The sequence below is a fragment of the Myxine glutinosa genome, chromosome 4, assembly GCF_964187855.1.
Source record: "Myxine glutinosa chromosome 4, kmMyxGlut1.1, whole genome shotgun sequence".
Lineage (NCBI taxonomy): Eukaryota > Metazoa > Chordata > Myxini > Myxiniformes > Myxinidae > Myxine > Myxine glutinosa.
In genome coordinates this window covers 137,502,558-137,512,927 of record NC_136264.1, presented here as the reverse complement: position 1 = coordinate 137,512,927, position 10,370 = coordinate 137,502,558, and positions in this window count along the sequence as shown.

Sequence of the window (10,370 nt, the reverse complement as noted above, 5' to 3'; positions counted from 1 at the left end):
ATTATAATATGTTAGATCAGGTCTTTGAAAGGATCAGAACATGCATGACATTATAACATGTTAGATCAGGTTATTGAAAGGATCAGACCGTACATGACATTATAACATGTTAGATCAGGTGAATGAAAGGATCAGACCATGCATGATATTATAACATGTTAGATCAGGTCTTTGAAAGGATCAGACCGTACATGACATTATAACATGTTAGATCAGGTGTTACGTGGTCCTCCCGGTAACTACCTGGTCTTGGGGACCCCCGGACCGTGGGAGGAACCCCGCCAGAAAGATATATGATTTATACGCTTTCGTAACGCAATCAATATGAAAGACACAACAATTCAAGTCAATAAGAAACCCCCACCAAGGATCCGGATTAATGGATAATATATTCCAAATCAATCAACAACACTCAACAATCAATCAACAATATTACTCAGATGGCCATCTCATATATTTCCCCCCTTTCCCCACTCACGACCCCTCAATAGTCACTGTCCCTCGTAATGTCTCTGGGCCCCTCCAGACCAAGCTGAAGGTCGACTTTTCCGCACACGGGCGGTTGAACGGACCCCTGGCTGACGTGCTCCAAACGTGCACGTCACGTACCGGGAACAGCTGCTGCAGCGCACACCTCCTTGCAAAGCAAAGCGGGCAAAGCAAAGCGCGGCTCGCAAAGCGCGCGAGGCCCAAGGTGCGACCCGTACACGCCCTCGGAGGCGTCGAGGCGAACAGTGCCGGACGCTTGGTTCCTTCCAGGAAGCCACGGCAACCTGACACGTAACAGGCAATCACCCCGCGCAGGTAACTCCTCTCGCCAGACGGGCTTTTCAAACTCAGCGTTCCCAACGCTAATCAATATCGACACCGCTCGCGTCGCAGCTGGGCGAGGAAGAAGAAGATGGCCGCTTCTCCAGGACCTCGTGTCTTTTTTTCTTCTTCCAGTTCACCATCCCGTTTCCGGTCTCCTGTTATCAGAAGCGCCTCTCACCATTTAACCACAACAACCTTTAATAGAATAAACATTAATAAGCAATGACCTGAATAGTAATTCACCTAAATCCGGAATCCGTAACACTCCCCCCCTTCAAGAAAGAAAGTTTGAACCCAGCGAAAACTTTCTTTGCAGGCCAACTTTGATAAACAAACAAAATAACTCATACCCCAAATCATCAGTTCCCCTGGGCACAATTATCACATCTCAAAAACAAAGCAACAAAATTTCACAAAACCTCCAGAGATTCCAACGGTAATTCACTCTGGACCAAGCGTCAACACTTCTAGTTTCTCTTGAATGCCGGTTAAGGGGTGATGACCAAAACCCCAAAGTTAAACAACTAGATAGCACTTTTTTGGGAGGCCAAGCTGAGTATACACTACATGGACGCCTTAAGGAATGTGGAGTTCACGGTTAGTCCGGGGAGGAAAGTTCATTACATGGACGCCTTTAAGAACGTAGTGTTCACGGTTAGTCCGTGCAGGAAAGTTCACTACCTGGACGCCTTTAAGAACGTGGCGTTCACGGTTAGTCCGTGTAGGAGCCCAGGCTCGGCGGCTCCGCCGTATATAGTGCTTCAACTTCTCCAGACTCCTAACAGTTACGGTGGGATCACTTGACCCAGTAGTCACCTGACGGGCGGTCTCCGTCTTGGCCAGTGCTCTGACAATCATTCTTTCGGGGGATGCCGTAACTCTGGGAGCCTCCATAGTAATATCGGCTGCTGCCAACACCAAAACTACCGCCAAATTGTCCTCTTCTGTAGACCTCTAGACGCCTACGAAATGCCTTCCCTACTGTTATGGTCCGACCCTCCAAATCCTTACCATTCCAATTCTTCTCTGCCTCTCTGGCATCTTTTGTGCTTGCAAACGTGACAAAGCCGAACCCTCTTGACTGTTGTGTTTCCCTGTCTTTTACCAACCGCACTTCCACCAGCGGCCCATATCTGTTGAAGACAGAGGTCAGAACTGCTTCCTTTGTTTTGAAGTTCAGTCCCCCTACAAATAACTTGGTACTTTTGTCGCCATCCCGAGCTGGTGTGGTGTTATTTTCCCTGCTGGGCTCTTTACCAACCCCCGGGTTACCATAAACTTGACCCCCGGCCAAATCATTCCCGATAACCACAGATACTCCCTCTACAGGAAGCGTGGCTTGTAAACCGACGGTGACCGGTCCTGACACCAAATCGGATTCCAAATGGATGACATGAAGTGGGGCACTAACACAGCCACCGATCCCTTGCAACTGAACACTATCACCAGTTGCTGTACTCTTTGACAATGGCAAAATGCCTTCAAGCATTAAGGATTGATGGGCTCCTGTGTCCCTCAATACCCTAACAGGTCTTGGGTTCGTCAAGTCTCCCTCTAGTGAGACAAACCCCTCATAAATAAATGGTTGGTAACTCTACTGTGGGCGATTTCTTATGTTTGCCATCGCATTCAGAGTTGTACTAGTCGGACTCCGCTCTGGGTTGTCCCTTTTCATGAGGTAACAACTGGACATCAAGTGTCCAGGTTTTTTGCAAAAGGCGCAAGTAGGCCCGGAGGAAAAACTCGTGGTCTGCCTCGGGCCCCCCGGGAAATAGGTTTGTCTTGGGCCCGTAGCCCCCTGATTTCGAACAGTTGGGGTATCAGAGTTGTCCCCATAATCCTCTCGAGGCCGCCGCCATGTATTGTCGTTCTCCGCACGGGGTGTTCCATAACTCCCCTGCTGAAGTCTAGGCGAGGAGCTAGGTGTGTGGACCCCTATCCGGTGTGTTAAGGCATAATAATCTGCCATGGTGGCTGCGTCCCACAACTTTGGTACTTTCTTTTCCTGCAGGTACACTTTGATGTCCTCGTGGACACACTGTTGAAATTCCTCCACCAGCATCAAGTCACGCAATGCTTCAAAGTCGTTCCCGACTCCTTTTGACTCACACCACCGATCAAACATGTTTTCTTTCTCTCTGGCAAACTCCACATGGGTCTCACTCTCCCTCTTCCTGGTATTCCTGAATTTTTGCCGGTAAGCTTCAGGAACCAACTCATAGGCTTTGAGGATGTGCTTCTTCAATACCTCATAATCTGCACATTGGTCCATTGGTAGCGCCGAATAAATCTCTTGAGCTTTACCCACCAGCACACTTTGCACTAGTATGGTCCAGGCCTCCTCCGGCCAGTTTAACTGTCGAGCCACTTTCTCAAAGTGTGGAAAAAATTGAGTGACTTCCTTTTCACTGAAGGGTGGAACCAGCCTCACATGTCTGCCCACATCCCAGGTGTTCTGGCTAGGTGTCGGCCCAGTCAGCAAGGGTGGTACCTCTCCCCGTTCTCTCATTAACTCCAGCTCCTTGAATTTAATTTCTTGCTGAAGCGCCATGCCACGTTCCTTTGATTCCCTTTCGGCTTTTCTCTCCTCTGCTTCGAGTTCCCTTGCAGCTCTCCTCTCCTCTGCTTTTCTCCCTTCTAACCTTTCCTGGAGTTCTCGTTCCACTCTCCTTTCCTCTGCTTGTTTCTCTTCTCTCCTCTCTTCTGCTTTCCTTTCCTCTTCTTTGATCCGTTCCTGGCTCCATAATTGCAACTCCAGTTTCCGGAGCTCCACGTCTTCTGGTTCTTCGGGTAGCCACTCCCAGGCTAACTCGTACCATGTTCCTAATCCCACCATAGATTGTATCACCACAGTCTGCAACTCTGCCTTCCTCAAATTAGTTCGGACCTCCAAGTTAAAATGTTTGGCCAATTTCAAGAGGTCCGACTTTAGTAACGCTCGGAACTGTGCCTCACTCGGGGTTACCGCAAAGTTCTGTGCCACAAACGCCATGGTGCCTATCGTTAACACCTGTTACCCTTCACCCAAGACTTTACCCACATTTTCCCAAAAATTTACCAATTAATACTTAATTAATAAATTTTAATTAATAAAAATATTATTTGATTATTTTATACAATTTTATATCCCGGAATTCAATTGGACGAGCCCCCAATTCTGTTACGTGGTCCTCCCGGTAACTACCTGGTCTTGGGGACCCCCGGACCGTGGGAGGAACCCCGCCAGAAAGATATATGATTTATACGCTTTCGTAACGCAATCAATATGAAAGACACAACAATTCAAGTCAATAAGAAACCCCCACCAAGGATCTGGATTAATGGATAATATATTCCCAATCAATCAACAACACTCAACAATCAATCAACAATATTACTCAGATGGCCATCTCATATATTTCCCCCCTTTCCCCACTCACGACCCCTCAATAGTCACTGTCCCTCACAATGTCTCTGGGCCCCTCCAGACCAAGGTGAAGGTCGACTTTTCCGCACACGGGCGGTTGAACGGACCCCTGGCTGACGTGCTCCAAACGTGCACGTCACGTACGGCAACCTGACACGTAACAGGCAATCACCCCGCGCAGGTAACTCCTCTCGCCAGACGGGCTTTTCAAACTCAGCGTTCCCAACGCTAATCAATATCGACACCACTCGCGTCGGAGCTGGGCGAGGAAGAAGAAGATGGCCGCTTCTCCAGGACCTCGTCTTTTTTTCTTCTTCCGGTTCACCATCCCGTTTCCGGTCTCCTGTTATCAGGAGCGCCTCTCACCATTTAACCACAACAACCTTTAATAGAATAAACATTAATAAGCAATGACCTGAATAGTAATTCACCTAAATCCGGAATCCGTAACACAGGTCATTGAAAGGAGCAGAACATGCATGATATTATAATATGTTAGATCAGGTCATTGAAAGGATCAGAACATGCATGACATTATAACATGTTCGATCAGGTTATTGAAAGGATCAGACCATGCATGATATTATAACATGTTAGATCAGGTGAATGAAAGGATCAGACCGTGCATGACATTACAACATGTTCGATCAGGTCATTGAAAGGATCAGACCGTGCATGACATTATAACATGTTAGATCAGGTGAATGAAAGGATCAGACCATGCATGATATTATAACATGTTAGATCAGGTCATTGAAAGGATCAGAACATGCATGACATTATAACATGTTAGATCAGGTGAATGAAAGGATCAGACCGTGCATGTCATTACAACATGTTCGATCAGGTCATTGAAAGGATCAGACCGTGCATCACATTATAACATGTTAGATCAGGTGAATGAAAGGATCAGACCATGCATGATATTATAACATGTTAGATCAGGTCATTGAAAGGATCAGAACATGCATGACATTATAACATGATAGATCAGGTGAATGAAAGGATTAGACCATGCATGATATTATAACATGTTAGATCAGGTCATTGAAAGGATCAGATCATGCATGATATTATAACATGTTCGATCAGGTGATTGAAAGGATCAGAATGTGCATGATATTGTAACATATTCGATCAGGTGATTGAAAGGATCAAAACATGCATCACATTATAACATGTTAGATCAGGTCATTGAAAAGAGCAGAACATGCATGATATTATAACATGTTAGATCAGGTCATTGAAAAGATCAGACCATGCATGATATTATAACATGTTAGATCAGGTCATTGAAAGGATCAGAACATGCATGATATTATAACATGTTAGATCAGGTCATTTATAGGATCAGAACATGCATGATATTATAACATGTTAGATCAGGTGATTGAAAGGATCAGAACGTGCATGGCATTGTAACATATTAGATCATGTGATTGAAAGGATCAGACCGTTCCTCACTATTCTAAATTCCCGATTGGAAAATTTACTTCAGTAAGGATGTCGGGGTGGGGGAGGGGGCAACATCGTCGTCCACAAAACCCCTTGTGGAGTGGGGATATTGTTTCATAATATCATTAATATTATTCTTTCCTCATGTGTTATTACTTTTGTAATGAGAAGCAGCTTTGGAAAAACGCCATGAAAACGCCTTGGAAGAACTCCACGGAAGCGGCAGGAATGGTCGTATGATTAACCATTGTGGGGTATAGAGACTGCAGTAGATCTTCGATCAGGAGCGATCGTCGAAGTGAGAAGCATGGATTAATCTCCGGATTTCTCCAAATTTATTTGAGTTATTTTTTAAGCAGTATTAACGACTATATAAAAAGGTAATCACACGTGTTTGTGGTTTATAATATTTTTTTACTTCCTGTAGAAGCTGTTGCTCTCTTGAAAATGGCACCTTTGGGACGATGAGTTATTTATACACGTTAACACGGCAGGAAAAACACATTTGGAGAGGTGGGATAATATTAGTATTGATATTGTTTTGTAATAACATTAATAGTATGCGATTATCATAAGTTTTGTTACTAGTACCGACTGCAAAGCCGCAATGAGCCGGCGAAGCCAAAACCTCTTGCCACTATTTTACCCATCACCATGGCATCAGTAGGTTAGGTAGTTGGTAGTAGGTAGTAGGTAGGTAGTTGGTAGTAGGTAGGTAGGTAGTTAGTAGTAGGTAGGTGTAGTAGGTACCGTACCTGGTAAGACTTGGTAAAAGAGAAGAGCAGACAGTCCTCCCCAATGGCAATACCTGCATACAATAAATGTCACAAGAAGCTTAAGGAAGTAACTATACGATGTGCTAGCTTAAGGCCTATTTTTAACTGGGCTTAACATACGTTTTCACAGTAAGTGTGTAGTCTTCTAACTTCTTTCGCTGTCAGGCGCCAGGGCTGGTTCTCTGACTCTCCGGGCACGGCGGCTTCGTCCACCAGAAGAAGTTAGCTTGCAGTGATTAATTCGGTGAATTCCGTCTCAACTTCGGATATTTCCGGCCGTGAAAAACTATCCGTATTTCTAAACTAAATATGTAAACCACTTATACCGTATTTCTGGCCGTGAAAAACTATCCCATACGGCCGCGAGATTTCTAAAAAATAATTTTTCGTCAATGTGAGAATATTTGACGCCGTTTTCACCCTCCGAAACGCGTAATAAGCTTGTAAAAAAATATTTTTTCAAATGCTCGAATCTCATTGGTTCTGGTCTTTGATGACGATTTTCGTTGAAGATAACGAGGTTGGTCTTAACATATTTTAATTACTAATGAGAGGTTTCATTAGATTATGAATCAAAGAACATGGGTGAAACAAACTCCTATTGAACTTTTTCGCAATTGTTTTATGCAAACTTCCGCATCCGGTCGATGGCTGTCTCCAGCACTCCATCCAGTGAAAAAATATTTTTTCAAATGCTCGAATCTCATTGGTTCTGGTCTTTGATGACGATTTTCGTTGAAGATAACGAGGTTGGTCTTAACGTATTTTAATTACTAATGAGAAGTTTCATTAGATTATGAATCAAAGAACGACGGGTGAAACAAACTCCTCTTGAACTTTTTCGCAATTGTTTTATGCAAACTTCCGCATCCGGTCGATGGCTGTCTCCAGCACTCCATCCAGTGAGCACTTTCATTTTAGAAATATTTTTGCAAATGCTCGACTCTCATTGGGTCCGGTGTTTGGTGACGCGTTTTGTTGAAGATAACCAGGCCCGTGCGGGGCGATGTTGGTCTTAAATTATTTTATTAATACATCGGAGGTGCATAAGATTGTGAATCAAACGACGACGGGTGAAAGAAACTCCTAATGAACGTTTTAAATTTGTTATGCATACTTCCGCCTCCACAAGATGGCTGCGCCCACTGCGCTTCGGATTCTCGAGCCAAGGCATAATCAGGTTTTCAACATAATACGTACTCGTTTATTGACAACACCGGCTTCGCCGGCTATTACCGTACTATTAGAAGCGGCCTTGGAAAAACGCCACCATAAAGCTAACTTAACATTGATATACACCTCAACACGCATCCTCATTGACGGTAATGGTGGGGAAAACCCGCTCGGGGGAGAAAACCCCCTTGGGGAGAGGGGCAAATGAATGCGCTACAACCTTAATTGTGTCACCTTTAGTCATCCTGTCATGTTTGGTTGAGATTGGACAAGTAACGACGGAATGTATCGCGGTCAAAAATTCTTCAGGCAGACAGACGCCAAACGCCACTTTGGCAGACCTGGCAGACGCCAAATTGCATATTTCAGTATGATTTTCTGAAATTTGTAGACTTTGTTTTTCACTTGAAAAACATAACATGTTTCATTAATATTATGATAGTACTTGCCTGGTATGACATCATCATTATCTCTGCAGAAACACATCTTAGTTTGCCACATGTGTCAAAACAAATTCTAGGAAGAGCAGCAGGAAGTTCTAGCATCACAATGTATGGAAGCTTTTATGGGGCACCTTTGTTTTTTTTTATTTCGTGCCAACATATCATAATGGGATGATGCTATTTAAATATGGCTGCCACTTTGGATTATTGAAGACGAACTTATCATATATATACTTTTAGTACCTTAAGTTATGACAAGCTTGGGTATTATATAATATATATTTATGGTATTTTAGTTTTATTAAATGGAAATAGGCATCACACAATATTACACAATGGACTATATGTAAGTTTAGCCATTTTCATATCGATTTTGGCAGCCATTTTGGATTTTGACCATTTGTATATGGTGAAGCGCGGTGCTACGCGCGCGACTTGCTACCAAGGAGGAAGCGGACAACGCGGTTAAACAAAAGTGTCTTTATTGACAAGAGGTCACTGTAGCACTGGCGCGCTCCGGGCTGCGCGCCCAGTGTATATCCTGAGGCCACGCCTACCCCTCGGGCATGGCCGCCGCCCACTTGGTGCGCGGAATGATGTCACCACGCCAGTGGGCTTTCGTGTCGGCCACACGCGCCCCCCCCAGAATTCCCGCACACCTGGAGGGCCAGTTTGTGGGGCAAACGTATGACCCGGCCGAAGCGCCCTCTGGCGACCGGAGGCGTCCGGGGTGCAGGGATGCCAGCTGGGATGCCCCCGGCTGTACCCATGATGGGTGCCGGACCGGGGGGCGGCGTGCCGGCGGTGCTGGGCGGTGCCGGGGGTACGCCCGCCGGGGGGCGGCCCCGACGCGGGGGCCGAGCCACCGGCGGTGGGTGGTCCACGTCGAGGTGGGCCGGCTTGAGTCGATCCACCGAGACGCGGTCGGGAGTACCGCCGATGTCCAAGGTGAAGTATTTCACCCCGGTCTCCAGCACGCGGAAAGGCCCGTCGTACGGGGGCCACAGTGGTGTCCGGTGGGCGTCGTGCCGGACGAAGACATACTCCGCGGTGCGAAGCTCCGGGGCGACGTGCATGGGTGGGTGCCCGTGGTGCGCCGTCGGCACCAGGGCGAACCTCCGGGCGGTCTCCTGCAGCGCGGAGCGCTCCTGCGCCGCGGACCAAGGTGCCGTGGGGTCGGGGAGGAACTCGCCCAGCACCCGCAGCGGTTGTCCAAAGACCAACTCCGCCGCGGATGAGCGCAGGTCCTCCTTGGGCGCCGTCCAGAGGCCCAGCAGGACCCAGGGGAGCCTGTCGACCCAGCCGCCGTCGCGGAGGGTGGCCCAGAGCGCGGCCTTCAACGAGCGGTGGAACCGCTCGCACAGGCCGTTTGCCTGGGGGTGGTAGGCCGTGGTGCGGTGCAGCTGGACCCCGAGCCCCTGCGCGACTGCCCCCCAGAGCTCCGAGGTGAACTGGGGGCCGCGGTCGGACGAGATGTCCGAGGGGGCGCCGAACCGGGCGACCTAGGTGGCGATGAACGCCTGCGCGACGTCCGCCGCCGTCGTTGACGCCAAAGGCACGGCCTCCGGCCACCGGGTGGTGCGGTCCATCATGGTCAGGACGTGAGTGAAACCCCGCGAGGGGGGCAGAGGTCCCACCAGGTCCACGTGAACGTGGTCAAACCGACATTCCGGCACCGAAAACGGGGCCAAAGGGGCCTGGGTGTGTCGGTGCACCTTCGCGCGCTGGCACGCGAGGCACGTCCTGGCCCAGCCGCAGACGCCCTTCCAGAGGCCATGCCAGACAAACTTGTCAGCGATCAACCTCTGGGAGGCCCTCGTGCCTGGGTGGGACAGGCCGTGGATGGAGTCGAAAATCCGGAGCTGCCAGCCCGCGGGCACGATGGGGTGAGGCCGCCCGAGGGAGACGTCGCACCAGAGGGCCGTGCCCGCGCCGTTGAACGGCACCTCGGTGACGCGGAGGCCCGTAACGGCGGTCCGCAAGGCCTGGACGTCGGGGTCGGCGGCCTGGTCCGCCGCCATCCGGGCATAGTCGATGCCGAGGTGGACCGCGTGGGCAACGGACCTGGAAAGGCAATCCGCCACCGGGTTGTCCTTCCCCGTGACGTGCCGGATGTCCGTCGTGTATTCGGACACGGCCGAGAGGTGACGCTGCTGCTGGGCCGACCACGGCTCGGCGACCTTGCCCATCGCGAACACCAGTGGCTTGTGGTCGACGGAGGTCGTGAACGCACGGCCCTCGAGCAGATGGCGGAAGTGCCTGACCGCCAGGTGGAGCCCGAGCAACTCGCGGTCGAAGGTACTG